The sequence below is a fragment of the Pseudorasbora parva genome, chromosome 6 (genome assembly GCF_024679245.1).
Source record: "Pseudorasbora parva isolate DD20220531a chromosome 6, ASM2467924v1, whole genome shotgun sequence".
Lineage (NCBI taxonomy): Eukaryota > Metazoa > Chordata > Actinopteri > Cypriniformes > Gobionidae > Pseudorasbora > Pseudorasbora parva.
The window spans coordinates 49875530-49896825 of NC_090177.1; the positions used below are offsets into that span (position 1 = coordinate 49875530).

Genomic DNA, 21296 nt, shown 5'->3' on the forward strand with positions numbered 1-21296 from the left:
ATTCTCTCCAGGAGGAAAAGGCTAGCCTTAGAAGTTGCAGCAAAATCTGGTAGAGGCCAACAGCCAGGATTTAGGAGGCGAATAAGAAAGTCCTTCCCTGGTGGTCTAGTGGTTAGGATTCGGCGCTCTCACCGCCGCGGCCCGGATTTGATTCCCGGTCAGGGAACATGCTTTTGCCTTGCAACTTAGCCAAGAAAGGGTTTGCATGTGAAAAGGGACCTCCTTCGAGCCGGAGTCGAACCAGCGACCTAAGGATTGCCAACCTTTCACCTACAGTCCTCCGCTCTACCAGCTGAGCTATCGAAGGCACAGAGATTACGAACGAAAGCTCAACCTATCAGAAATTTCTGATCCATAGTCAGACGCGTTTTCCATTAGGCCACTGGCCCACCGGTCTGGCGCCTTGCAGGTGTTTACACGTCTTGTTGGTAATTGACTGGACTGTTTCTCAGTGGAAGAACTGTGATCCAGAGTCAGAGACTCTCTCCAGGACAAAAAGGCTAGCCTTAGTGGTCTAGCTTGAGAAGTTGCAGCAAAACACGGTAGAGGCCCACAGTCAGGATTTAGAAGGCTCATCGAAAAGTCCTTCCCTGGTGGTCTAGTGGTTAGGATTCGGCGCTCTCACCGCCGCGGCCCGGATTTGATTCCCGGTCAGGGAACATGCTTTTGCCTTGCAACTTAGCCAAGAAAGGGTTTGCATGTGAAAAGGGACCTCCTTCGAGCCGGAGTCGAACCAGCGACCTAAGGATTGCCAACCTTTCACCTACAGTCCTCCGCTCTACCAGCTGAGCTATCGAAGGCACAGAGATTACGAACGAAAGCTCAACCTATCAGAAATTTCTGATCCATAGTCAGACGCGTTTTCCATTAGGCCACTGGCCCACCGGTCTGGCGCCTTGCAGGTGTTTACACGTCTTGTTGGTAATTGACTGGACTGTTTCTCAGTGGAAGAACTGTGATCCAGAGTCAGAGACTCTCTCCAGGACAAAAAGGCTAGCCTTAGTGGTCTAGCTTGAGAAGTTGCAGCAAAACACGGTAGAGGCCCACAGTCAGGATTTAGAAGGCTCATTGAAAAGTCCTTCCCTGGTGGTCTAGTGGTTAGGATTCGGCGCTCTCACCGCCGCGGCCCGGGTTCGATTCCCGGTCAGGGAACAGTCTTTTTCCCTCCAACACAGCCAAGAAAGTGTTTGCATGTGAAAAATGCCCTCCTTCGAGCCGGAGTCGAACCAGCGACCTAAGGATTTCCAACCTTCCACCTACAGTCCGCCGCTCTACCAGCTGAGCTATCAAAGGCACGCAGGTGAGCAACAGAACCTCAACCTATCAGGTTGCTGCAGCTCCACTGCCGGCTAAAAGTGCTTTTGCCGCAGACCGAAGCGCTGGCTGTTCAGTAAGGGAAGCCAAAACAATCACAACTTCCCATACCGGGAGTCGAACCCGGGCCGCCTGGGTGAAAACCAGGAATCCTGACCGCTAGACCATATGGGAATTCCTGCACCTATCAAGCAGGCTTGTGGGGGTGTTTTTCATCCATGTGGTACGTACAAGGGCAGGGTTCTGTTGAGCCCTTTGGCTTTCAGTGTGTGATCGTCCCCTTTAAAAATATGGGTATGATCCGAAGGCATTGTTTACCGAATTCAGTTTTAACAGACTCAATGGAAGAAGCTGTCATTTGTTTCGCCCAGGGGGTGAAACTTTATCCCATTCTTGTGATCACATAATAGATACTTAAAACTGCTCATTAAAGCAAGGTCCCTGTGACAGTACTTATGCGATGCATTTGAAAACACGCACGGTAATGAATGGTAAGCGCTATCTCGCAGACAAAACAGCCTATGGTTGGACTGTCAATTTATAAGAAACATAAATCAATTTAATAATTAAAGGCTGAAAGCAAAGCAAAAACAATCGTTCGAGCCAGCCAGGAGTCGAACCTAGAATCTTCTGATCCGTAGTCAGACGCGTTATCCATTGCGCCACTGGCCCACTTTAGGAACGACTTGCTGGTGTTTATACGCGTCTTGTTGGTGTTTGACTGAACAGCTTCTCAGTGGAAGAACTGTGATCCAGAGTAAGAGATTCTCTCCAGGAGGAAAAGGCTAGCCTTAGAAGTTGCAGCAAAATCTGGTAGAGGCCAACAGCCAGGATTTAGGAGGCGAATAAGAAAGTCCTTCCCTGGTGGTCTAGTGGTTAGGATTCGACGCTCTCACCGCCGCGGCCCGGATTTGATTCCCGGTCAGGGAACATGCTTTTGCCTTGCAACTTAGCCAAGAAAGGGTTTGCATGTGAAAAGGGACCTCCTTCGAGCCGGAGTCGAACCAGCGACCTAAGGATTGCCAACCTTTCACCTACAGTCCTCCGCTCTACCAGCTGAGCTATCGAAGGCACAGAGATTACGAACGAAAGCTCAACCTATCAGAAATTTCTGATCCATAGTCAGACGCGTTTTCCATTAGGCCACTGGCCCACCGGTCTGGCGCCTTGCAGGTGTTTACACGTCTTGTTGGTAATTGACTGGACTGTTTCTCAGTGGAAGAACTGTGATCCAGAGTCAGAGACTCTCTCCAGGACAAAAAGGCTAGCCTTAGTGGTCTAGCTTGAGAAGTTGCAGCAAAACACGGTAGAGGCCCACAGTCAGGATTTAGAAGGCTCATCGAAAAGTCCTTCCCTGGTGGTCTAGTGGTTAGGATTCGGCGCTCTCACCGCCGCGGCCCGGATTTGATTCCCGGTCAGGGAACATGCTTTTGCCTTGCAACTTAGCCAAGAAAGGGTTTGCATGTGAAAAGGGACCTCCTTCGAGCCGGAGTCGAACCAGCGACCTAAGGATTGCCAACCTTTCACCTACAGTCCTCCGCTCTACCAGCTGAGCTATCGAAGGCACAGAGATTACGAACGAAAGCTCAACCTATCAGAAATTTCTGATCCATAGTCAGACGCGTTTTCCATTAGGCCACTGGCCCACCGGTCTGGCGCCTTGCAGGTGTTTACACGTCTTGTTGGTAATTGACTGGACTGTTTCTCAGTGGAAGAACTGTGATCCAGAGTCAGAGACTCTCTCCAGGACAAAAAGGCTAGCCTTAGTGGTCTAGCTTGAGAAGTTGCAGCAAAACACGGTAGAGGCCCACAGTCAGGATTTAGAAGGCTCATCGAAAAGTCCTTCCCTGGTGGTCTAGTGGTTAGGATTCGGCGCTCTCACCGCCGCGGCCCGGGTTCGATTCCCGGTCAGGGAACAGTCTTTTTCCCTCCAACACAGCCAAGAAAGTGTTTGCATGTGAAAAATGACCTCCTTCGAGCCGGAGTCGAACCAGCGACCTAAAGATTTCCAACCTTCCACCTACAGTCCTCCGCTCTACCAGCTGAGCTATCGAAGGCACGCAGGTGAGCAACAGAACCTCAACCTATCAGGTTGCTGCAGCTCCACTGCCGGCTAAAAGTGCTTTTGCCGCAGACCGAAGCGCTGGCTGTTCAGTAAGGGAAGCCAAAACAATCACAACTTCCCATACCGGGAGTCGAACCCGGGCCGCATGGGTGAAAACCAGGAATCCTGACCGCTAGACCATATGGGAATTCCTGCACCTATCAAGCAGGCTTGTGGGGGTGTTTTTCATCCATGTGGTACGTACAAGGGCAGGGTTCTGTTGAGCCCTTTGGCTTTCAGTGTGTGATCGTCCCCTTTAAAAATATGGGTATGATCCGAAGGCATTGTTTACCGAATTCAGTTTTAACAGACTCAATGGAAGAAGCTGTCATTTGTTTCGCCCAGGGGGTGAAACTTTATCCCATTCTTGTGATCACATAATAGATACTTAAAACTGCTCATTAAAGCAAGGTCCCTGTGACAGTACTTATGCGATGCATTTGAAAACACGCACGGTAATGAATGGTAAGCGCTATCTCGCAGACAAAACAGCCTATGGTTGGACTGTCAATTTATAAGAAACATAAATCAATTTAATAATTAAAGGCTGAAAGCAAAGCAAAAACAATCGTTCGAGCCAGCCAGGAGTCGAACCTAGAATCTTCTGATCCGTAGTCAGACGCGTTATCCATTGCGCCACTGGCCCACTGTAGGAACGACTTGCTGGTGTTTATACGCGTCTTGTTGGTGTTTGACTGAACAGCTTCTCAGTGGAAGAACTGTGATCCAGAGTAAGAGATTCTCTCCAGGAGGAAAAGGCTAGCCTTAGAAGTTGCAGCAAAATCTGGTAGAGGCCAACAGCCAGGATTTAGGAGGCGAATAAGAAAGTCCTTCCCTGGTGGTCTAGTGGTTAGGATTCGGCGCTCTCACCGCCGCGGCCCGGATTTGATTCCCGGTCAGGGAACATGCTTTTGCCTTGCAACTTAGCCAAGAAAGGGTTTGCATGTGAAAAGGGACCTCCTTCGAGCCGGAGTCGAACCAGCGACCTAAGGATTGCCAACCTTTCACCTACAGTCCTCCGCTCTACCAGCTGAGCTATCGAAGGCACAGAGATTACGAACGAAAGCTCAACCTATCAGAAATTTCTGATCCATAGTCAGACGCGTTTTCCATTAGGCCACTGGCCCACCGGTCTGGCGCCTTGCAGGTGTTTACACGTCTTGTTGGTAATTGACTGGACTGTTTCTCAGTGGAAGAACTGTGATCCAGAGTCAGAGACTCTCTCCAGAAATAAAAGGCTAGCCTTAGTGGTCTAGCTTGAGAAGTTGCAGCAAAACACGGTAGAGGCCCACAGTCAGGATTTAGAAGGCTCATCGAAAAGTCCTTCCCTGGTGGTCTAGTGGTTAGGATTCGGCGCTCTCACCGCCGCGGCCCGGATTTGATTCCCGGTCAGGGAACATGCTTTTGCCTTGCAACTTAGCCAAGAAAGGGTTTGCATGTGAAAAGGGACCTCCTTCGAGCCGGAGTCGAACCAGCGACCTAAGGATTGCCAACCTTTCACCTACAGTCCTCCGCTCTACCAGCTGAGCTATCGAAGGCACAGAGATTACGAACGAAAGCTCAACCTATCAGAAATTTCTGATCCATAGTCAGACGCGTTTTCCATTAGGCCACTGGCCCACCGGTCTGGCGCCTTGCAGGTGTTTACACGTCTTGTTGGTAATTGACTGGACTGTTTCTCAGTGGAAGAACTGTGATCCAGAGTCAGAGACTCTCTCCAGGACAAAAAGGCTAGCCTTAGTGGTCTAGCTTGAGAAGTTGCAGCAAAACACGGTAGAGGCCCACAGTCAGGATTTAGAAGGCTCATCGAAAAGTCCTTCCCTGGTGGTCTAGTGGTTAGGATTCGGCGCTCTCACCGCCGCGGCCCGGGTTCGATTCCCGGTCAGGGAACAGTCTTTTTCCCTCCAACACAGCCAAGAAAGTGTTTGCATGTGAAAAATGACCTCCTTCGAGCCGGAGTCGAACCAGCGACCTAAGGATTTCCAACCTTCCACCTACAGTCCTCCGCTCTACCAGCTGAGCTATCGAAGGCACGCAGGTGAGCAACAGAACCTCAACCTATCAGGTTGCTGCAGCTCCACTGCCGGCTAAAAGTGCTTTTGCCGCAGACCGAAGCGCTGGCTGTTCAGTAAGGGAAGCCAAAACAATCACAACTTCCCATACCGGGAGTCGAACCCGGGCCGCCTGGGTGAAAACCAGGAATCCTGACCGCTAGACCATATGGGAATTCCTGCACCTATCAAGCAGGCTTGTGGGGGTGTTTTTCATCCATGTGGTACGTACAAGGGCAGGGTTCTGTTGAGCCCTTTGGCTTTCAGTGTGTGATCGTCCCCTTTAAAAATATGGGTATGATCCGAAGGCATTGTTTACCGAATTCAGTTTTAACAGACTCAATGGAAGAAGCTGTCATTTGTTTCGCCCAGGGGGTGAAACTTTATCCCATTCTTGTGATCACATAATAGATACTTAAAACTGCTCATTAAAGCAAGGTCCCTGTGACAGTACTTATGCGATGCATTTGAAAACACGCACGGTAATGAATGGTAAGCGCTATCTCGCAGACAAAACAGCCTATGGTTGGACTGTCAATTTATAAGAAACATAAATCAATTTAATAATTAAAGGCTGAAAGCAAAGCAAAAACAATCGTTCGAGCCAGCCAGGAGTCGAACCTAGAATCTTCTGATCCGTAGTCAGACGCGTTATCCATTGCGCCACTGGCCCACTGTAGGAACGACTTGCTGGTGTTTATACGCGTCTTGTTGGTGTTTGACTGAACAGCTTCTCAGTGGAAGAACTGTGATCCAGAGTAAGAGATTCTCTCCAGGAGGAAAAGGCTAGCCTTAGAAGTTGCAGCAAAATCTGGTAGAGGCCAACAGCCAGGATTTAGGAGGCGAATAAGAAAGTCCTTCCCTGGTGGTCTAGTGGTTAGGATTCGGCGCTCTCACCGCCGCGGCCCGGATTTGATTCCCGGTCAGGGAACATGCTTTTGCCTTGCAACTTAGCCAAGAAAGGGTTTGCATGTGAAAAGGGACCTCCTTCGAGCCGGAGTCGAACCAGCGACCTAAGGATTGCCAACCTTTCACCTACAGTCCTCCGCTCTACCAGCTGAGCTATCGAAGGCACAGAGATTACGAACGAAAGCTCAACCTATCAGAAATTTCTGATCCATAGTCAGACGCGTTTTCCATTAGGCCACTGGCCCACCGGTCTGGCGCCTTGCAGGTGTTTACACGTCTTGTTGGTAATTGACTGGACTGTTTCTCAGTGGAAGAACTGTGATCCAGAGTCAGAGACTCTCTCCAGGACAAAAAGGCTAGCCTTAGTGGTCTAGCTTGAGAAGTTGCAGCAAAACACGGTAGAGGCCCACAGTCAGGATTTAGAAGGCTCATTGAAAAGTCCTTCCCTGGTGGTCTAGTGGTTAGGATTCGGCGCTCTCACCGCCGCGGCCCGGGTTCGATTCCCGGTCAGGGAACAGTCTTTTTCCCTCCAACACAGCCAAGAAAGTGTTTGCATGTGAAAAATGCCCTCCTTCGAGCCGGAGTCGAACCAGCGACCTAAGGATTTCCAACCTTCCACCTACAGTCCGCCGCTCTACCAGCTGAGCTATCAAAGGCACGCAGGTGAGCAACAGAACCTCAACCTATCAGGTTGCTGCAGCTCCACTGCCGGCTAAAAGTGCTTTTGCCGCAGACCGAAGCGCTGGCTGTTCAGTAAGGGAAGCCAAAACAATCACAACTTCCCATACCGGGAGTCGAACCCGGGCCGCCTGGGTGAAAACCAGGAATCCTGACCGCTAGACCATATGGGAATTCCTGCACCTATCAAGCAGGCTTGTGGGGGTGTTTTTCATCCATGTGGTACGTACAAGGGCAGGGTTCTGTTGAGCCCTTTGGCTTTCAGTGTGTGATCGTCCCCTTTAAAAATATGGGTATGATCCGAAGGCATTGTTTACCGAATTCAGTTTTAACAGACTCAATGGAAGAAGCTGTCATTTGTTTCGCCCAGGGGGTGAAACTTTATCCCATTCTTGTGATCACATAATAGATACTTAAAACTGCTCATTAAAGCAAGGTCCCTGTGACAGTACTTATGCGATGCATTTGAAAACACGCACGGTAATGAATGGTAAGCGCTATCTCGCAGACAAAACAGCCTATGGTTGGACTGTCAATTTATAAGAAACATAAATCAATTTAATAATTAAAGGCTGAAAGCAAAGCAAAAACAATCGTTCGAGCCAGCCAGGAGTCGAACCTAGAATCTTCTGATCCGTAGTCAGACGCGTTATCCATTGCGCCACTGGCCCACTTTAGGAACGACTTGCTGGTGTTTATACGCGTCTTGTTGGTGTTTGACTGAACAGCTTCTCAGTGGAAGAACTGTGATCCAGAGTAAGAGATTCTCTCCAGGAGGAAAAGGCTAGCCTTAGAAGTTGCAGCAAAATCTGGTAGAGGCCAACAGCCAGGATTTAGGAGGCGAATAAGAAAGTCCTTCCCTGGTGGTCTAGTGGTTAGGATTCGACGCTCTCACCGCCGCGGCCCGGATTTGATTCCCGGTCAGGGAACATGCTTTTGCCTTGCAACTTAGCCAAGAAAGGGTTTGCATGTGAAAAGGGACCTCCTTCGAGCCGGAGTCGAACCAGCGACCTAAGGATTGCCAACCTTTCACCTACAGTCCTCCGCTCTACCAGCTGAGCTATCGAAGGCACAGAGATTACGAACGAAAGCTCAACCTATCAGAAATTTCTGATCCATAGTCAGACGCGTTTTCCATTAGGCCACTGGCCCACCGGTCTGGCGCCTTGCAGGTGTTTACACGTCTTGTTGGTAATTGACTGGACTGTTTCTCAGTGGAAGAACTGTGATCCAGAGTCAGAGACTCTCTCCAGGACAAAAAGGCTAGCCTTAGTGGTCTAGCTTGAGAAGTTGCAGCAAAACACGGTAGAGGCCCACAGTCAGGATTTAGAAGGCTCATCGAAAAGTCCTTCCCTGGTGGTCTAGTGGTTAGGATTCGGCGCTCTCACCGCCGCGGCCCGGATTTGATTCCCGGTCAGGGAACATGCTTTTGCCTTGCAACTTAGCCAAGAAAGGGTTTGCATGTGAAAAGGGACCTCCTTCGAGCCGGAGTCGAACCAGCGACCTAAGGATTGCCAACCTTTCACCTACAGTCCTCCGCTCTACCAGCTGAGCTATCGAAGGCACAGAGATTACGAACGAAAGCTCAACCTATCAGAAATTTCTGATCCATAGTCAGACGCGTTTTCCATTAGGCCACTGGCCCACCGGTCTGGCGCCTTGCAGGTGTTTACACGTCTTGTTGGTAATTGACTGGACTGTTTCTCAGTGGAAGAACTGTGATCCAGAGTCAGAGACTCTCTCCAGGACAAAAAGGCTAGCCTTAGTGGTCTAGCTTGAGAAGTTGCAGCAAAACACGGTAGAGGCCCACAGTCAGGATTTAGAAGGCTCATCGAAAAGTCCTTCCCTGGTGGTCTAGTGGTTAGGATTCGGCGCTCTCACCGCCGCGGCCCGGGTTCGATTCCCGGTCAGGGAACAGTCTTTTTCCCTCCAACACAGCCAAGAAAGTGTTTGCATGTGAAAAATGACCTCCTTCGAGCCGGAGTCGAACCAGCGACCTAAAGATTTCCAACCTTCCACCTACAGTCCTCCGCTCTACCAGCTGAGCTATCGAAGGCACGCAGGTGAGCAACAGAACCTCAACCTATCAGGTTGCTGCAGCTCCACTGCCGGCTAAAAGTGCTTTTGCCGCAGACCGAAGCGCTGGCTGTTCAGTAAGGGAAGCCAAAACAATCACAACTTCCCATACCGGGAGTCGAACCCGGGCCGCATGGGTGAAAACCAGGAATCCTGACCGCTAGACCATATGGGAATTCCTGCACCTATCAAGCAGGCTTGTGGGGGTGTTTTTCATCCATGTGGTACGTACAAGGGCAGGGTTCTGTTGAGCCCTTTGGCTTTCAGTGTGTGATCGTCCCCTTTAAAAATATGGGTATGATCCGAAGGCATTGTTTACCGAATTCAGTTTTAACAGACTCAATGGAAGAAGCTGTCATTTGTTTCGCCCAGGGGGTGAAACTTTATCCCATTCTTGTGATCACATAATAGATACTTAAAACTGCTCATTAAAGCAAGGTCCCTGTGACAGTACTTATGCGATGCATTTGAAAACACGCACGGTAATGAATGGTAAGCGCTATCTCGCAGACAAAACAGCCTATGGTTGGACTGTCAATTTATAAGAAACATAAATCAATTTAATAATTAAAGGCTGAAAGCAAAGCAAAAACAATCGTTCGAGCCAGCCAGGAGTCGAACCTAGAATCTTCTGATCCGTAGTCAGACGCGTTATCCATTGCGCCACTGGCCCACTGTAGGAACGACTTGCTGGTGTTTATACGCGTCTTGTTGGTGTTTGACTGAACAGCTTCTCAGTGGAAGAACTGTGATCCAGAGTAAGAGATTCTCTCCAGGAGGAAAAGGCTAGCCTTAGAAGTTGCAGCAAAATCTGGTAGAGGCCAACAGCCAGGATTTAGGAGGCGAATAAGAAAGTCCTTCCCTGGTGGTCTAGTGGTTAGGATTCGGCGCTCTCACCGCCGCGGCCCGGATTTGATTCCCGGTCAGGGAACATGCTTTTGCCTTGCAACTTAGCCAAGAAAGGGTTTGCATGTGAAAAGGGACCTCCTTCGAGCCGGAGTCGAACCAGCGACCTAAGGATTGCCAACCTTTCACCTACAGTCCTCCGCTCTACCAGCTGAGCTATCGAAGGCACAGAGATTACGAACGAAAGCTCAACCTATCAGAAATTTCTGATCCATAGTCAGACGCGTTTTCCATTAGGCCACTGGCCCACCGGTCTGGCGCCTTGCAGGTGTTTACACGTCTTGTTGGTAATTGACTGGACTGTTTCTCAGTGGAAGAACTGTGATCCAGAGTCAGAGACTCTCTCCAGAAATAAAAGGCTAGCCTTAGTGGTCTAGCTTGAGAAGTTGCAGCAAAACACGGTAGAGGCCCACAGTCAGGATTTAGAAGGCTCATCGAAAAGTCCTTCCCTGGTGGTCTAGTGGTTAGGATTCGGCGCTCTCACCGCCGCGGCCCGGATTTGATTCCCGGTCAGGGAACATGCTTTTGCCTTGCAACTTAGCCAAGAAAGGGTTTGCATGTGAAAAGGGACCTCCTTCGAGCCGGAGTCGAACCAGCGACCTAAGGATTGCCAACCTTTCACCTACAGTCCTCCGCTCTACCAGCTGAGCTATCGAAGGCACAGAGATTACGAACGAAAGCTCAACCTATCAGAAATTTCTGATCCATAGTCAGACGCGTTTTCCATTAGGCCACTGGCCCACCGGTCTGGCGCCTTGCAGGTGTTTACACGTCTTGTTGGTAATTGACTGGACTGTTTCTCAGTGGAAGAACTGTGATCCAGAGTCAGAGACTCTCTCCAGGACAAAAAGGCTAGCCTTAGTGGTCTAGCTTGAGAAGTTGCAGCAAAACACGGTAGAGGCCCACAGTCAGGATTTAGAAGGCTCATCGAAAAGTCCTTCCCTGGTGGTCTAGTGGTTAGGATTCGGCGCTCTCACCGCCGCGGCCCGGGTTCGATTCCCGGTCAGGGAACAGTCTTTTTCCCTCCAACACAGCCAAGAAAGTGTTTGCATGTGAAAAATGACCTCCTTCGAGCCGGAGTCGAACCAGCGACCTAAGGATTTCCAACCTTCCACCTACAGTCCTCCGCTCTACCAGCTGAGCTATCGAAGGCACGCAGGTGAGCAACAGAACCTCAACCTATCAGGTTGCTGCAGCTCCACTGCCGGCTAAAAGTGCTTTTGCCGCAGACCGAAGCGCTGGCTGTTCAGTAAGGGAAGCCAAAACAATCACAACTTCCCATACCGGGAGTCGAACCCGGGCCGCCTGGGTGAAAACCAGGAATCCTGACCGCTAGACCATATGGGAATTCCTGCACCTATCAAGCAGGCTTGTGGGGGTGTTTTTCATCCATGTGGTACGTACAAGGGCAGGGTTCTGTTGAGCCCTTTGGCTTTCAGTGTGTGATCGTCCCCTTTAAAAATATCGGTATGATCCGAAGGCATTGTTTACCGAATTCAGTTTTAACAGACTCAATGGAAGAAGCTGTCATTTGTTTCGCCCAGGGGGTGAAACTTTATCCCATTCTTGTGATCACATAATAGATACTTAAAACTGCTCATTAAAGCAAGGTCCCTGTGACAGTACTTATGCGATGCATTTGAAAACACGCACGGTAATGAATGGTAAGCGCTATCTCGCAGACAAAACAGCCTATGGTTGGACTGTCAATTTATAAGAAACATAAATCAATTTAATAATTAAAGGCTGAAAGCAAAGCAAAAACAATCGTTCGAGCCAGCCAGGAGTCGAACCTAGAATCTTCTGATCCGTAGTCAGACGCGTTATCCATTGCGCCACTGGCCCACTGTAGGAACGACTTGCTGGTGTTTATACGCGTCTTGTTGGTGTTTGACTGAACAGCTTCTCAGTGGAAGAACTGTGATCCAGAGTAAGAGATTCTCTCCAGGAGGAAAAGGCTAGCCTTAGAAGTTGCAGCAAAATCTGGTAGAGGCCAACAGCCAGGATTTAGGAGGCGAATAAGAAAGTCCTTCCCTGGTGGTCTAGTGGTTAGGATTCGGCGCTCTCACCGCCGCGGCCCGGATTTGATTCCCGGTCAGGGAACATGCTTTTGCCTTGCAACTTAGCCAAGAAAGGGTTTGCATGTGAAAAGGGACCTCCTTCGAGCCGGAGTCGAACCAGCGACCTAAGGATTGCCAACCTTTCACCTACAGTCCTCCGCTCTACCAGCTGAGCTATCGAAGGCACAGAGATTACGAACGAAAGCTCAACCTATCAGAAATTTCTGATCCATAGTCAGACGCGTTTTCCATTAGGCCACTGGCCCACCGGTCTGGCGCCTTGCAGGTGTTTACACGTCTTGTTGGTAATTGACTGGACTGTTTCTCAGTGGAAGAACTGTGATCCAGAGTCAGAGACTCTCTCCAGGACAAAAAGGCTAGCCTTAGTGGTCTAGCTTGAGAAGTTGCAGCAAAACACGGTAGAGGCCCACAGTCAGGATTTAGAAGGCTCATCGAAAAGTCCTTCCCTGGTGGTCTAGTGGTTAGGATTCGGCGCTCTCACCGCCGCGGCCCGGATTTGATTCCCGGTCAGGGAACATGCTTTTGCCTTGCAACTTAGCCAAGAAAGGGTTTGCATGTGAAAAGGGACCTCCTTCGAGCCGGAGTCGAACCAGCGACCTAAGGATTGCCAACCTTTCACCTACAGTCCTCCGCTCTACCAGCTGAGCTATCGAAGGCACAGAGATTACGAACAAAAGCTCAACCTATCAGAAATTTCTGATCCATAGTCAGACGCGTTTTCCATTAGGCCACTGGCCCACCGGTCTGGCGCCTTGCAGGTGTTTACACGTCTTGTTGGTAATTGACTGGACTGTTTCTCAGTGGAAGAACTGTGATCCAGAGTCAGAGACTCTCTCCAGGACAAAAAGGCTAGCCTTAGTGGTCTATCTTGAGAAGTTGCAGCAAAACACGGTAGAGGCCCACAGTCAGGATTTAGAAGGCTCATCGAAAAGTCCTTCCCTGGTGGTCTAGTGGTTAGGATTCGGCGCTCTCACCGCCGCGGCCCGGGTTCGATTCCCGGTCAGGGAACAGTCTTTTTCCCTCCAACACAGCCAAGAAAGTGTTTGCATGTGAAAAATGACCTCCTTCGAGCCGGAGTCGAACCAGCGACCTAAGGATTTCCAACCTTCCACCTACAGTCCTCCGCTCTACCAGCTGAGCTATCGAAGGCACGCAGGTGAGCAACAGAACCTCAACCTATCAGGTTGCTGCAGCTCCACTGCCGGCTAAAAGTGCTTTTGCCGCAGACCGAAGCGCTGGCTGTTCAGTAAGGGAAGCCAAAACAATCACAACTTCCCATACCGGGAGTCGAACCCGGGCCGCCTGGGTGAAAACCAGGAATCCTGACCGCTAGACCATATGGGAATTCCTGCACCTATCAAGCAGGCTTGTGGGGGTGTTTTTCATCCATGTGGTACGTACAAGGGCAGGGTTCTGTTGAGCCCTTTGGCTTTCAGTGTGTGATCGTCCCCTTTAAAAATATGGGTATGATCCGAAGGCATTGTTTACCGAATTCAGTTTTAACAGACTCAATGGAAGAAGCTGTCATTTGTTTCGCCCAGGGGGTGAAACTTTATCCCATTCTTGTGATCACATAATAGATACTTAAAACTGCTCATTAAAGCAAGGTCCCTGTGACAGTACTTATGCGATGCATTTGAAAACACGCACGGTAATGAATGGTAAGCGCTATCTCGCAGACAAAACAGCCTATGGTTGGACTGTCAATTTATAAGAAACATAAATCAATTTAATAATTAAAGGCTGAAAGCAAAGCAAAAACAATTGTTCGAGCCAGCCAGGAGTCAAACCTAGAATCTTCTGATCCGTAGTCAGACGCGTTATCCATTGCGCCACTGGCCCACTGTAGGAACGACTTGCTGGTGTTTATACGCGTCTTGTTGGTGTTTGACTGAACAGCTTCTCAGTGGAAGAACTGTGATCCAGAGTAAGAGATTCTCTCCAGGAGGAAAAGGCTAGCCTTAGAAGTTGCAGCAAAATCTGGTAGAGGCCAACAGCCAGGATTTAGGAGGCGAATAAGAAAGTCCTTCCCTGGTGGTCTAGTGGTTAGGATTCGGCGCTCTCACCGCCGCGGCCCGGATTTGATTCCCGGTCAGGGAACATGCTTTTGCCTTGCAACTTAGCCAAGAAAGGGTTTGCATGTGAAAAGGGACCTCCTTCGAGCCGGAGTCGAACCAGCGACCTAAGGATTGCCAACCTTTCACCTACAGTCCTCCGCTCTACCAGCTGAGCTATCGAAGGCACAGAGATTACGAACGAAAGCTCAACCTATCAGAAATTTCTGATCCATAGTCAGACGCGTTTTCCATTAGGCCACTGGCCCACCGGTCTGGCGCCTTGCAGGTGTTTATACGTCTTGTTGGTAATTGACTGGACTGTTTCTCAGTGGAAGAACTGTGATCCAGAGTCAGAGACTCTCTCCAGGACAAAAAGGCTAGCCTTAGTGGTCTAGCTTGAGAAGTTGCAGCAAAACACGGTAGAGGCCCACAGTCAGGATTTAGAAGGCTCATCGAAAAGTCCTTCCCTGGTGGTCTAGTGGTTAGGATTCGGCGCTCTCACCGCCGCGGCCCGGGTTCGATTCCCGGTCAGGGAACAGTCTTTTTCCCTCCAACACAGCCAAGAAAGTGTTTGCATGTGAAAAATGACCTCCTTCGAGCCGGAGTCGAACCAGCGACCTAAGGATTTCCAACCTTCCACCTACAGTCCTCCGCTCTACCAGCTGAGCTATCGAAGGCACGCAGGTGAGCAACAGAACCTCAACCTATCAGGTTGCTGCAGCTCCACTGCCGGCTAAAAGTGCTTTTGCCGCAGACCGAAGCGCTGGCTGTTCAGTAAGGGAAGCCAAAACAATCACAACTTCCCATACCGGGAGTCGAACCCGGGCCGCCTGGGTGAAAACCAGGAATCCTGACCGCTAGACCATATGGGAATTCCTGCACCTATCAAGCAGGCTTGTGGGGGTGTTTTTCATCCATGTGGTACGTACAAGGGCAGGGTTCTGTTGAGCCCTTTGGCTTTCAGTGTGTGATCGTCCCCTTTAAAAATATGGGTATGATCCGAAGGCATTGTTTACCGAATTCAGTTTTAACAGACTCAATGGAAGAAGCTGTCATTTGTTTCGCCCAGGGGGTGAAACTTTATCCCATTCTTGTGATCACATAATAGATACTTAAAACTGCTCATTAAAGCAAGGTCCCTGTGACAGTACTTATGCGATGCATTTGAAAACACGCACGGTAATGAATGGTAAGCGCTATCTCGCAGACAAAACAGCCTATGGTTGGACTGTCAATTTATAAGAAACATAAATCAATTTAATAATTAAAGGCTGAAAGCAAAGCAAAAACAATCGTTCGAGCCAGCCAGGAGTCGAACCTAGAATCTTCTGATCCGTAGTCAGACGCGTTATCCATTGCGCCACTGGCCCACTTTAGGAACGACTTGCTGGTGTTTATACGCGTCTTGTTGGTGTTTGACTGAACAGCTTCTCAGTGGAAGAACTGTGATCCAGAGTAAGAGATTCTCTCCAGGAGGAAAAGGCTAGCCTTAGAAGTTGCAGCAAAATCTGGTAGAGGCCAACAGCCAGGATTTAGGAGGCGAATAAGAAAGTCCTTCCCTGGTGGTCTAGTGGTTAGGATTCGACGCTCTCACCGCCGCGGCCCGGATTTGATTCCCGGTCAGGGAACATGCTTTTGCCTTGCAACTTAGCCAAGAAAGGGTTTGCATGTGAAAAGGGACCTCCTTCGAGCCGGAGTCGAACCAGCGACCTAAGGATTGCCAACCTTTCACCTACAGTCCTCCGCTCTACCAGCTGAGCTATCGAAGGCACAGAGATTACGAACGAAAGCTCAACCTATCAGAAATTTCTGATCCATAGTCAGACGCGTTTTCCATTAGGCCACTGGCCCACCGGTCTGGCGCCTTGCAGGTGTTTACACGTCTTGTTGGTAATTGACTGGACTGTTTCTCAGTGGAAGAACTGTGATCTAGAGTCAGAGACTCTCTCTAGGACAAAAAGGCTAGCCTTAGTGGTCTAGCTTGAGAAGTTGCAGCAAAACACGGTAGAGGCCCACAGTCAGGATTTAGAAGGCTCATCGAAAAGTCCTTCCCTGGTGGTCTAGTGGTTAGGATTCGGCGCTCTCACCGCCGCGGCCCGGATTTGATTCCCGGTCAGGGAACATGCTTTTGCCTTGCAACTTAGCCAAGAAAGGGTTTGCATGTGAAAAGGGACCTCCTTCGAGCCGGAGTCGAACCAGCGACCTAAGGATTGCCAACCTTTCACCTACAGTCCTCCGCTCTACCAGCTGAGCTATCGAAGGCACAGAGATTACGAACGAAAGCTCAACCTATCAGAAATTTCTGATCCATAGTCAGACGCGTTTTCCATTAGGCCACTGGCCCACCGGTCTGGCGCCTTGCAGGTGTTTACACGTCTTGTTGGTAATTGACTGGACTGTTTCTCAGTGGAAGAACTGTGATCCAGAGTCAGAGACTCTCTCCAGGACAAAAAGGCTAGCCTTAGTGGTCTATCTTGAGAAGTTGCAGCAAAACACGGTAGAGGCCCACAGTCAGGATTTAGAAGGCTCATCGAAAAGTCCTTCCCTGGTGGTCTAGTGGTTAGGATTCGGCGCTCTCACCGCCGCGGCCCGGGTTCGATTCCCGGTCAGGGAACAGTCTTTTTCCCTCCAACACAGCCAAGAAAGTGTTTGCATGTGAAAAATGACGTCCTTCGAGCCGGAGTCGAACCAGCGACCTAAGGATTTCCAACCTTCCACCTACAGTCCTCCGCTCTACCAGCTGAGCTATCGAAGGCACGCAGGTGAGCAACAGAACCTCAACCTATCAGGTTGCTGCAGCTCCACTGCCGGCTAAAAGTGCTTTTGCCGCAGACCGAAGCGCTGGCTGTTCAGTAAGGGAAGCCAAAACAATCACAACTTCCCATACCGGGAGTCGAACCCGGGCCGCCTGGGTGAAAACCAGGAATCCTGACCGCTAGACCATATGGGAATTCCTGCACCTATCAAGCAGGCTTGTGGGGGTGTTTTTCATCCATGTGGTACGTACAAGGGCAGGGTTCTGTTGAGCCCTTTGGCTTTCAGTGTGTGATCGTCCCCTTTAAAAATATGGGTATGATCCGAAGGCATTGTTTACCGAATTCAGTTTTAACAGACTCAATGGAAGAAGCTGTCATTTGTTTCGCCCAGGGGGTGAAACTTTATCCCATTCTTGTGATCACATAATAGATACTTAAAACTGCTCATTAAAGCAAGGTCCCTGTGACAGTACTTATGCGATGCATTTGAAAACACGCACGGTAATGAATGGTAAGCGCTATCTCGCAGACAAAACAGCCTATGGTTGGACTGTCAATTTATAAGAAACATAAATCAATTTAATAATTAAAGGCTGAAAGCAAAGCAAAAACAATCGTTCGAGCCAGCCAGGAGTCGAACCTAGAATCTTCTGATCCGTAGTCAGACGCGTTATCCATTGCGCCACTGGCCCACTGTAGGAACGACTTGCTGGTGTTTATACACGTCTTGTTGGTGTTTGACTGAACAGCTTCTCAGTGGAAGAACTGTGATCCAGAGTAAGAGATTCTCTCCAGGAGGAAAAGGCTAGCCTTAGAAGTTGCAGCAAAATCTGGTAGAGGCCAACAGCCAGGATTTAGGAGGCGAATAAGAAAGTCCTTCCCTGGTGGTCTAGTGGTTAGGATTCGGCGCTCTCACCGCCGCGGCCCGGATTTGATTCCCGGTCAGGGAACATGCTTTTGCCTTGCAACTTAGCCAAGAAAGGGTTTGCATGTGAAAAGGGACCTCCTTCGAGCCGGAGTCGAACCAGCGACCTAAGGATTGCCAACCTTTCACCTACAGTCCTCCGCTCTACCAGCTGAGCTATCGAAGGCACAGAGATTACGAACGAAAGCTCAACCTATCAGAAATTTCTGATCCATAGTCAGACGCGTTTTCCATTAGGCCACTGGCCCACCGGTCTTGCGCCTTGCAGGTGTTTACACGTCTTGTTGGTAATTGACTGGACTGTTTCTCAGTGGAAGAACTGTGATCCAGAGTCAGAGACTCTCTCCAGGACAAAAAGGCTAGCCTTAGTGGTCTAGCTTGAGAAGTTGCAGCAAAACACGGTAGAGGCCCACAGTCAGGATTTAGAAGGCTCATCGAAAAGTCCTTCCCTGGTGGTCTAGTGGTTAGGATTCGGCGCTCTCACCGCCGCGGCCCGGGTTCGATTCCCGGTCAGGGAACAGTCTTTTTCCCTCCAACACAGCCAAGAAAGTGTTTGCATGTGAAAAATGACCTCCTTCGAGCCGGAGTCGAACCAGCGACCTAAGGATTTCCAACCTTCCACCTACAGTCCTCCGCTCTACCAGCTGAGCTATCGAAGGCACGCAGGTGAGCAACAGAACCTCAACCTATCAGGTTGCTGCAGCTCCACTGCCGGCTAAAAGTGCTTTTGCCGCAGACCGAAGCGCTGGCTGTTCAGTAAGGGAAGCCAAAACAATCACAACTTCCCATACCGGGAGTCGAACCCGGGCCGCCTGGGTGAAAACCAGGAATCCTGACCGCTAGACCATATGGGAATTCCTGCACCTATCAAGCAGGCTTGTGGGGGTGTTTTTCATCCATGTGGTACGTACAAGGGCAGGGTTCTGTTGAGCCCTTTGGCTTTCAGTGTGTGATCGTCCCCTTTAAAAATATGGGTATGATCCGAAGGCATTGTTTACCGAATTCAGTTTTAACAGACTCAATGGAAGAAGCTGTCATTTGTTTCGCCCAGGGGGTGAAACTTTATCCCATTCTTGTGATCACATAATAGATACTTAAAACTCCTCATTAAAGCAAGGTCCCTGTGACAGTACTTATGCGATGCATTTGAAAACACGCACGGTAATGAATGGTAAGCGCTATCTCGCAGACAAAACAGCCTATGGTTGGACTGTCAATTTATAAGAAACATAAATCAATTTAATAATTAAAGGCTGAAAGCAAAGCAAAAACAATCGTTCGAGCCAGCCAGGAGTCGAACCTAGAATCTTCTGATCCGTAGTCAGACGCGTTATCCATTGCGCCACTGGCCCACTTTAGGAACGACTTGCTGGTGTTTATACGCGTCTTGTTGGTGTTTGACTGAACAGCTTCTCAGTGGAAGAACTGTGATCCAGAGTAAGAGATTCTCTCCAGGAGGAAAAGGCTAGCCTTAGAAGTTGCAGCAAAATCTGGTAGAGGCCAACAGCCAGGATTTAGGAGGCGAATAAGAAAGTCCTTCCCTGGTGGTCTAGTGGTTAGGATTCGACGCTCTCACCGCCGCGGCCCGGATTTGATTCCCGGTCAGGGAACATGCTTTTGCCTTGCAACTTAGCCAAGAAAGGGTTTGCATGTGAAAAGGGACCTCCTTCGAGCCGGAGTCGAACCAGCGACCTAAGGATTGCCAACCTTTCACCTACAGTCCTCCGCTCTACCAGCTGAGCTATCGAAGGCACAGAGATTACGAACGAAAGCTCAACCTATCAGAAATTTCTGATCCATAGTCAGACGCGTTTTCCATTAGGCCACTGGCCCACCGGTCTGGCGCCTTGCAGGTGTTTACACGTCTTGTTGGTAATTGACTGGACTGTTTCTCAGTGGAAGAACTGTGATCTAGAGTCAGAGACTCTCTCTAGGACAAAAAGGCTAGCCTTAGTGGTCTAGCTTGAGAAGTTGCAGCAAAACACGGTAGAGGCCCACAGTCAGGATTTAGAAGGCTCATCGAAAAGTCCTTCCCTGGTGGTCTAGTGGTTAGGATTCGGCGCTCTCACCGCCGCGGCCCGGATTTGATTCCCGGTCAGGGAACATGCTTTTGCCTTGCAACTTAGCCAAGAAAGGGTTTGCATGTGAAAAGGGACCTCCTTCGAGCCGGAGTCGAACCAGCGACCTAAGGATTGCCAACCTTTCACCTACAGTCCTCCGCTCTACCAGCTGAGCTATCGAAGGCACAGAGATTATGAACGAAAGCTCAACCTATCAGAAATTTCTGATCCATAGTCAGACGCGTTTTCCATTAGGCCACTGGCCCACCGGTCTTGCGCCTTGCAGGTGTTTACACGTCTTGTTGGTAATTGACTGGACTGTTTCTCAGTGGAAGAACTGTGATCCAGAGTCAGAGACTCTCTCCAGGACAAAAAGGCTAGCCTTAGTGGTCTAGCTTGAGAAGTTGCAGCAAAACACGGTAGAGGCCCACAGTCAGGATTTAGAAGGCTCATCGAAAAGTCCTTCCCTGGTGGTCTAGTGGTTAGGATTCGGCGCTCTCACCGCCGCGGCCCGGGTTCGATTCCCGGTCAGGGAACAGTCTTTTTCCCTCCAACACAGCCAAGAAAGTGTTTGCATGTGAAAAATGACCTCCTTCGAGCCGGAGTCGAACCAGCGACCTAAGGATTTCCAACCTTCCACCTACAGTCCTCCGCTCTACCAGCTGAGCTATCGAAGGCACGCAGGTGAGCAACAGAACCTCAACCTATCAGGTTGCTGCAGCTCCAATGCCGGCTAAAAGTGCTTTTGCCGCAGACCGAAGCGCTGGCTGTTCAGTAAGGGAAGCCAAAATAATCACAACTTCCCATACCGGGAGTCGAACCCGGGCCGCCTGGGTGAAAACCAGGAATCCTGACCGCTAGACCATATGGGAATTCCTGCACCTATCAAGCAGGCTTGTGGGGGTGTTTTTCATCCATGTGGTACGTACAAGGGCAGGGTTCTGTTGAGCCCTTTGGCTTTCAGTGTGTGATCGTCCCCTTTAAAAATATGCGTATGATCCGAAGGCATTGTTTACCGAATTCAGTTTTAACAGACTCAATGGAAGAAGCTGTCATTTGTTTCGCCCAGGGGGTAAAACTTTATCCCATTCTTGTGATCACATAATAGATACTTAAAACTGCTCATTAAAGCAAGGTCCCTGTGACAGTACTTATGCGATGCATTTGAAAACACGCACGGTAATGAATGGTAAGCGCTATCTCGCAGACAAAACAGCCTATGGTTGGACTGTCAATTTATAAGAAACATAAATCAATTTAATAATTAAAGGCTGAAAGCAAAGCAAAAACAATCGTTCGAGCCAGCCAGGAGTCGAACCTAGAATCTTCTGATCCGTAGTCAGACGCGTTATCCATTGCGCCACTGGCCCACTTTAGGA

At 49.6% G+C, this 21296-nt stretch overlaps 59 non-coding genes across 59 annotated transcripts; 11 read left to right on the plus strand and 48 right to left on the minus strand.

Moving 5' to 3' along the window:
- Positions 1–220: 220 nt before the first annotated feature.
- Positions 221–307, minus strand: trnay-gua (transfer RNA tyrosine (anticodon GUA)). Its single transcript is given in 2 exon segments — positions 221–256; positions 271–307. It is a non-coding gene; the product is annotated as a tRNA-Tyr (tRNA).
- A 406-nt stretch (positions 308–713) lies between these two features.
- On the minus strand, positions 714–800 carry trnay-gua (transfer RNA tyrosine (anticodon GUA)). The gene is given in 2 exon segments: positions 714–749; positions 764–800. It is a non-coding gene; the product is annotated as a tRNA-Tyr (tRNA).
- A 280-nt stretch (positions 801–1080) lies between these two features.
- trnae-cuc (transfer RNA glutamic acid (anticodon CUC)) lies at positions 1081–1152 on the plus strand. The gene has a single exon. It is a non-coding gene; the product is annotated as a tRNA-Glu (tRNA).
- Positions 1153–1416: 264 nt separating this feature from the next.
- trnae-uuc (transfer RNA glutamic acid (anticodon UUC)) lies at positions 1417–1488 on the minus strand. Its single transcript has one exon. It is a non-coding gene; the product is annotated as a tRNA-Glu (tRNA).
- A 425-nt stretch (positions 1489–1913) lies between these two features.
- trnar-acg (transfer RNA arginine (anticodon ACG)) lies at positions 1914–1986 on the minus strand. Its single transcript has one exon. It is a non-coding gene; the product is annotated as a tRNA-Arg (tRNA).
- Positions 1987–2298: 312 nt separating this feature from the next.
- On the minus strand, positions 2299–2385 carry trnay-gua (transfer RNA tyrosine (anticodon GUA)). The gene is given in 2 exon segments: positions 2299–2334; positions 2349–2385. It is a non-coding gene; the product is annotated as a tRNA-Tyr (tRNA).
- A 406-nt stretch (positions 2386–2791) lies between these two features.
- trnay-gua (transfer RNA tyrosine (anticodon GUA)) lies at positions 2792–2878 on the minus strand. The gene is given in 2 exon segments: positions 2792–2827; positions 2842–2878. It is a non-coding gene; the product is annotated as a tRNA-Tyr (tRNA).
- Positions 2879–3158: 280 nt separating this feature from the next.
- On the plus strand, positions 3159–3230 carry trnae-cuc (transfer RNA glutamic acid (anticodon CUC)). The gene has a single exon. It is a non-coding gene; the product is annotated as a tRNA-Glu (tRNA).
- Positions 3231–3494: 264 nt separating this feature from the next.
- Positions 3495–3566, minus strand: trnae-uuc (transfer RNA glutamic acid (anticodon UUC)). The gene has a single exon. It is a non-coding gene; the product is annotated as a tRNA-Glu (tRNA).
- Positions 3567–3991: 425 nt separating this feature from the next.
- trnar-acg (transfer RNA arginine (anticodon ACG)) lies at positions 3992–4064 on the minus strand. Its single transcript has one exon. It is a non-coding gene; the product is annotated as a tRNA-Arg (tRNA).
- A 312-nt stretch (positions 4065–4376) lies between these two features.
- On the minus strand, positions 4377–4463 carry trnay-gua (transfer RNA tyrosine (anticodon GUA)). Its single transcript is given in 2 exon segments — positions 4377–4412; positions 4427–4463. It is a non-coding gene; the product is annotated as a tRNA-Tyr (tRNA).
- A 406-nt stretch (positions 4464–4869) lies between these two features.
- On the minus strand, positions 4870–4956 carry trnay-gua (transfer RNA tyrosine (anticodon GUA)). Its single transcript is given in 2 exon segments — positions 4870–4905; positions 4920–4956. It is a non-coding gene; the product is annotated as a tRNA-Tyr (tRNA).
- A 280-nt stretch (positions 4957–5236) lies between these two features.
- trnae-cuc (transfer RNA glutamic acid (anticodon CUC)) lies at positions 5237–5308 on the plus strand. Its single transcript has one exon. It is a non-coding gene; the product is annotated as a tRNA-Glu (tRNA).
- A 54-nt stretch (positions 5309–5362) lies between these two features.
- trnay-gua (transfer RNA tyrosine (anticodon GUA)) lies at positions 5363–5449 on the minus strand. The gene is given in 2 exon segments: positions 5363–5398; positions 5413–5449. It is a non-coding gene; the product is annotated as a tRNA-Tyr (tRNA).
- Positions 5450–5572: 123 nt separating this feature from the next.
- trnae-uuc (transfer RNA glutamic acid (anticodon UUC)) lies at positions 5573–5644 on the minus strand. The gene has a single exon. It is a non-coding gene; the product is annotated as a tRNA-Glu (tRNA).
- A 425-nt stretch (positions 5645–6069) lies between these two features.
- On the minus strand, positions 6070–6142 carry trnar-acg (transfer RNA arginine (anticodon ACG)). The gene has a single exon. It is a non-coding gene; the product is annotated as a tRNA-Arg (tRNA).
- A 312-nt stretch (positions 6143–6454) lies between these two features.
- trnay-gua (transfer RNA tyrosine (anticodon GUA)) lies at positions 6455–6541 on the minus strand. The gene is given in 2 exon segments: positions 6455–6490; positions 6505–6541. It is a non-coding gene; the product is annotated as a tRNA-Tyr (tRNA).
- Positions 6542–6821: 280 nt separating this feature from the next.
- On the plus strand, positions 6822–6893 carry trnae-cuc (transfer RNA glutamic acid (anticodon CUC)). Its single transcript has one exon. It is a non-coding gene; the product is annotated as a tRNA-Glu (tRNA).
- Positions 6894–7157: 264 nt separating this feature from the next.
- Positions 7158–7229, minus strand: trnae-uuc (transfer RNA glutamic acid (anticodon UUC)). Its single transcript has one exon. It is a non-coding gene; the product is annotated as a tRNA-Glu (tRNA).
- A 425-nt stretch (positions 7230–7654) lies between these two features.
- On the minus strand, positions 7655–7727 carry trnar-acg (transfer RNA arginine (anticodon ACG)). The gene has a single exon. It is a non-coding gene; the product is annotated as a tRNA-Arg (tRNA).
- Positions 7728–8039: 312 nt separating this feature from the next.
- Positions 8040–8126, minus strand: trnay-gua (transfer RNA tyrosine (anticodon GUA)). Its single transcript is given in 2 exon segments — positions 8040–8075; positions 8090–8126. It is a non-coding gene; the product is annotated as a tRNA-Tyr (tRNA).
- Positions 8127–8532: 406 nt separating this feature from the next.
- Positions 8533–8619, minus strand: trnay-gua (transfer RNA tyrosine (anticodon GUA)). The gene is given in 2 exon segments: positions 8533–8568; positions 8583–8619. It is a non-coding gene; the product is annotated as a tRNA-Tyr (tRNA).
- Positions 8620–8899: 280 nt separating this feature from the next.
- Positions 8900–8971, plus strand: trnae-cuc (transfer RNA glutamic acid (anticodon CUC)). The gene has a single exon. It is a non-coding gene; the product is annotated as a tRNA-Glu (tRNA).
- A 264-nt stretch (positions 8972–9235) lies between these two features.
- On the minus strand, positions 9236–9307 carry trnae-uuc (transfer RNA glutamic acid (anticodon UUC)). The gene has a single exon. It is a non-coding gene; the product is annotated as a tRNA-Glu (tRNA).
- A 425-nt stretch (positions 9308–9732) lies between these two features.
- On the minus strand, positions 9733–9805 carry trnar-acg (transfer RNA arginine (anticodon ACG)). The gene has a single exon. It is a non-coding gene; the product is annotated as a tRNA-Arg (tRNA).
- Positions 9806–10117: 312 nt separating this feature from the next.
- Positions 10118–10204, minus strand: trnay-gua (transfer RNA tyrosine (anticodon GUA)). The gene is given in 2 exon segments: positions 10118–10153; positions 10168–10204. It is a non-coding gene; the product is annotated as a tRNA-Tyr (tRNA).
- Positions 10205–10610: 406 nt separating this feature from the next.
- On the minus strand, positions 10611–10697 carry trnay-gua (transfer RNA tyrosine (anticodon GUA)). The gene is given in 2 exon segments: positions 10611–10646; positions 10661–10697. It is a non-coding gene; the product is annotated as a tRNA-Tyr (tRNA).
- Positions 10698–10977: 280 nt separating this feature from the next.
- Positions 10978–11049, plus strand: trnae-cuc (transfer RNA glutamic acid (anticodon CUC)). Its single transcript has one exon. It is a non-coding gene; the product is annotated as a tRNA-Glu (tRNA).
- Positions 11050–11103: 54 nt separating this feature from the next.
- Positions 11104–11190, minus strand: trnay-gua (transfer RNA tyrosine (anticodon GUA)). The gene is given in 2 exon segments: positions 11104–11139; positions 11154–11190. It is a non-coding gene; the product is annotated as a tRNA-Tyr (tRNA).
- Positions 11191–11313: 123 nt separating this feature from the next.
- On the minus strand, positions 11314–11385 carry trnae-uuc (transfer RNA glutamic acid (anticodon UUC)). The gene has a single exon. It is a non-coding gene; the product is annotated as a tRNA-Glu (tRNA).
- Positions 11386–11810: 425 nt separating this feature from the next.
- On the minus strand, positions 11811–11883 carry trnar-acg (transfer RNA arginine (anticodon ACG)). Its single transcript has one exon. It is a non-coding gene; the product is annotated as a tRNA-Arg (tRNA).
- A 312-nt stretch (positions 11884–12195) lies between these two features.
- On the minus strand, positions 12196–12282 carry trnay-gua (transfer RNA tyrosine (anticodon GUA)). Its single transcript is given in 2 exon segments — positions 12196–12231; positions 12246–12282. It is a non-coding gene; the product is annotated as a tRNA-Tyr (tRNA).
- A 406-nt stretch (positions 12283–12688) lies between these two features.
- On the minus strand, positions 12689–12775 carry trnay-gua (transfer RNA tyrosine (anticodon GUA)). The gene is given in 2 exon segments: positions 12689–12724; positions 12739–12775. It is a non-coding gene; the product is annotated as a tRNA-Tyr (tRNA).
- Positions 12776–13055: 280 nt separating this feature from the next.
- Positions 13056–13127, plus strand: trnae-cuc (transfer RNA glutamic acid (anticodon CUC)). Its single transcript has one exon. It is a non-coding gene; the product is annotated as a tRNA-Glu (tRNA).
- Positions 13128–13181: 54 nt separating this feature from the next.
- trnay-gua (transfer RNA tyrosine (anticodon GUA)) lies at positions 13182–13268 on the minus strand. Its single transcript is given in 2 exon segments — positions 13182–13217; positions 13232–13268. It is a non-coding gene; the product is annotated as a tRNA-Tyr (tRNA).
- Positions 13269–13391: 123 nt separating this feature from the next.
- Positions 13392–13463, minus strand: trnae-uuc (transfer RNA glutamic acid (anticodon UUC)). Its single transcript has one exon. It is a non-coding gene; the product is annotated as a tRNA-Glu (tRNA).
- A 425-nt stretch (positions 13464–13888) lies between these two features.
- Positions 13889–13961, minus strand: trnar-acg (transfer RNA arginine (anticodon ACG)). The gene has a single exon. It is a non-coding gene; the product is annotated as a tRNA-Arg (tRNA).
- A 312-nt stretch (positions 13962–14273) lies between these two features.
- trnay-gua (transfer RNA tyrosine (anticodon GUA)) lies at positions 14274–14360 on the minus strand. Its single transcript is given in 2 exon segments — positions 14274–14309; positions 14324–14360. It is a non-coding gene; the product is annotated as a tRNA-Tyr (tRNA).
- Positions 14361–14640: 280 nt separating this feature from the next.
- On the plus strand, positions 14641–14712 carry trnae-cuc (transfer RNA glutamic acid (anticodon CUC)). The gene has a single exon. It is a non-coding gene; the product is annotated as a tRNA-Glu (tRNA).
- A 54-nt stretch (positions 14713–14766) lies between these two features.
- Positions 14767–14853, minus strand: trnay-gua (transfer RNA tyrosine (anticodon GUA)). The gene is given in 2 exon segments: positions 14767–14802; positions 14817–14853. It is a non-coding gene; the product is annotated as a tRNA-Tyr (tRNA).
- Positions 14854–14976: 123 nt separating this feature from the next.
- On the minus strand, positions 14977–15048 carry trnae-uuc (transfer RNA glutamic acid (anticodon UUC)). Its single transcript has one exon. It is a non-coding gene; the product is annotated as a tRNA-Glu (tRNA).
- Positions 15049–15473: 425 nt separating this feature from the next.
- Positions 15474–15546, minus strand: trnar-acg (transfer RNA arginine (anticodon ACG)). Its single transcript has one exon. It is a non-coding gene; the product is annotated as a tRNA-Arg (tRNA).
- A 312-nt stretch (positions 15547–15858) lies between these two features.
- Positions 15859–15945, minus strand: trnay-gua (transfer RNA tyrosine (anticodon GUA)). The gene is given in 2 exon segments: positions 15859–15894; positions 15909–15945. It is a non-coding gene; the product is annotated as a tRNA-Tyr (tRNA).
- Positions 15946–16351: 406 nt separating this feature from the next.
- On the minus strand, positions 16352–16438 carry trnay-gua (transfer RNA tyrosine (anticodon GUA)). The gene is given in 2 exon segments: positions 16352–16387; positions 16402–16438. It is a non-coding gene; the product is annotated as a tRNA-Tyr (tRNA).
- A 280-nt stretch (positions 16439–16718) lies between these two features.
- Positions 16719–16790, plus strand: trnae-cuc (transfer RNA glutamic acid (anticodon CUC)). The gene has a single exon. It is a non-coding gene; the product is annotated as a tRNA-Glu (tRNA).
- A 54-nt stretch (positions 16791–16844) lies between these two features.
- Positions 16845–16931, minus strand: trnay-gua (transfer RNA tyrosine (anticodon GUA)). The gene is given in 2 exon segments: positions 16845–16880; positions 16895–16931. It is a non-coding gene; the product is annotated as a tRNA-Tyr (tRNA).
- Positions 16932–17054: 123 nt separating this feature from the next.
- Positions 17055–17126, minus strand: trnae-uuc (transfer RNA glutamic acid (anticodon UUC)). The gene has a single exon. It is a non-coding gene; the product is annotated as a tRNA-Glu (tRNA).
- A 425-nt stretch (positions 17127–17551) lies between these two features.
- On the minus strand, positions 17552–17624 carry trnar-acg (transfer RNA arginine (anticodon ACG)). Its single transcript has one exon. It is a non-coding gene; the product is annotated as a tRNA-Arg (tRNA).
- A 312-nt stretch (positions 17625–17936) lies between these two features.
- On the minus strand, positions 17937–18023 carry trnay-gua (transfer RNA tyrosine (anticodon GUA)). The gene is given in 2 exon segments: positions 17937–17972; positions 17987–18023. It is a non-coding gene; the product is annotated as a tRNA-Tyr (tRNA).
- A 280-nt stretch (positions 18024–18303) lies between these two features.
- Positions 18304–18375, plus strand: trnae-cuc (transfer RNA glutamic acid (anticodon CUC)). The gene has a single exon. It is a non-coding gene; the product is annotated as a tRNA-Glu (tRNA).
- A 54-nt stretch (positions 18376–18429) lies between these two features.
- On the minus strand, positions 18430–18516 carry trnay-gua (transfer RNA tyrosine (anticodon GUA)). The gene is given in 2 exon segments: positions 18430–18465; positions 18480–18516. It is a non-coding gene; the product is annotated as a tRNA-Tyr (tRNA).
- Positions 18517–18639: 123 nt separating this feature from the next.
- On the minus strand, positions 18640–18711 carry trnae-uuc (transfer RNA glutamic acid (anticodon UUC)). The gene has a single exon. It is a non-coding gene; the product is annotated as a tRNA-Glu (tRNA).
- A 425-nt stretch (positions 18712–19136) lies between these two features.
- Positions 19137–19209, minus strand: trnar-acg (transfer RNA arginine (anticodon ACG)). The gene has a single exon. It is a non-coding gene; the product is annotated as a tRNA-Arg (tRNA).
- A 312-nt stretch (positions 19210–19521) lies between these two features.
- trnay-gua (transfer RNA tyrosine (anticodon GUA)) lies at positions 19522–19608 on the minus strand. Its single transcript is given in 2 exon segments — positions 19522–19557; positions 19572–19608. It is a non-coding gene; the product is annotated as a tRNA-Tyr (tRNA).
- Positions 19609–20014: 406 nt separating this feature from the next.
- Positions 20015–20101, minus strand: trnay-gua (transfer RNA tyrosine (anticodon GUA)). The gene is given in 2 exon segments: positions 20015–20050; positions 20065–20101. It is a non-coding gene; the product is annotated as a tRNA-Tyr (tRNA).
- Positions 20102–20381: 280 nt separating this feature from the next.
- trnae-cuc (transfer RNA glutamic acid (anticodon CUC)) lies at positions 20382–20453 on the plus strand. The gene has a single exon. It is a non-coding gene; the product is annotated as a tRNA-Glu (tRNA).
- Positions 20454–20507: 54 nt separating this feature from the next.
- trnay-gua (transfer RNA tyrosine (anticodon GUA)) lies at positions 20508–20594 on the minus strand. Its single transcript is given in 2 exon segments — positions 20508–20543; positions 20558–20594. It is a non-coding gene; the product is annotated as a tRNA-Tyr (tRNA).
- Positions 20595–20717: 123 nt separating this feature from the next.
- trnae-uuc (transfer RNA glutamic acid (anticodon UUC)) lies at positions 20718–20789 on the minus strand. The gene has a single exon. It is a non-coding gene; the product is annotated as a tRNA-Glu (tRNA).
- A 425-nt stretch (positions 20790–21214) lies between these two features.
- On the minus strand, positions 21215–21287 carry trnar-acg (transfer RNA arginine (anticodon ACG)). The gene has a single exon. It is a non-coding gene; the product is annotated as a tRNA-Arg (tRNA).
- Between the last annotated feature and the right edge of the window lie 9 nt (positions 21288–21296).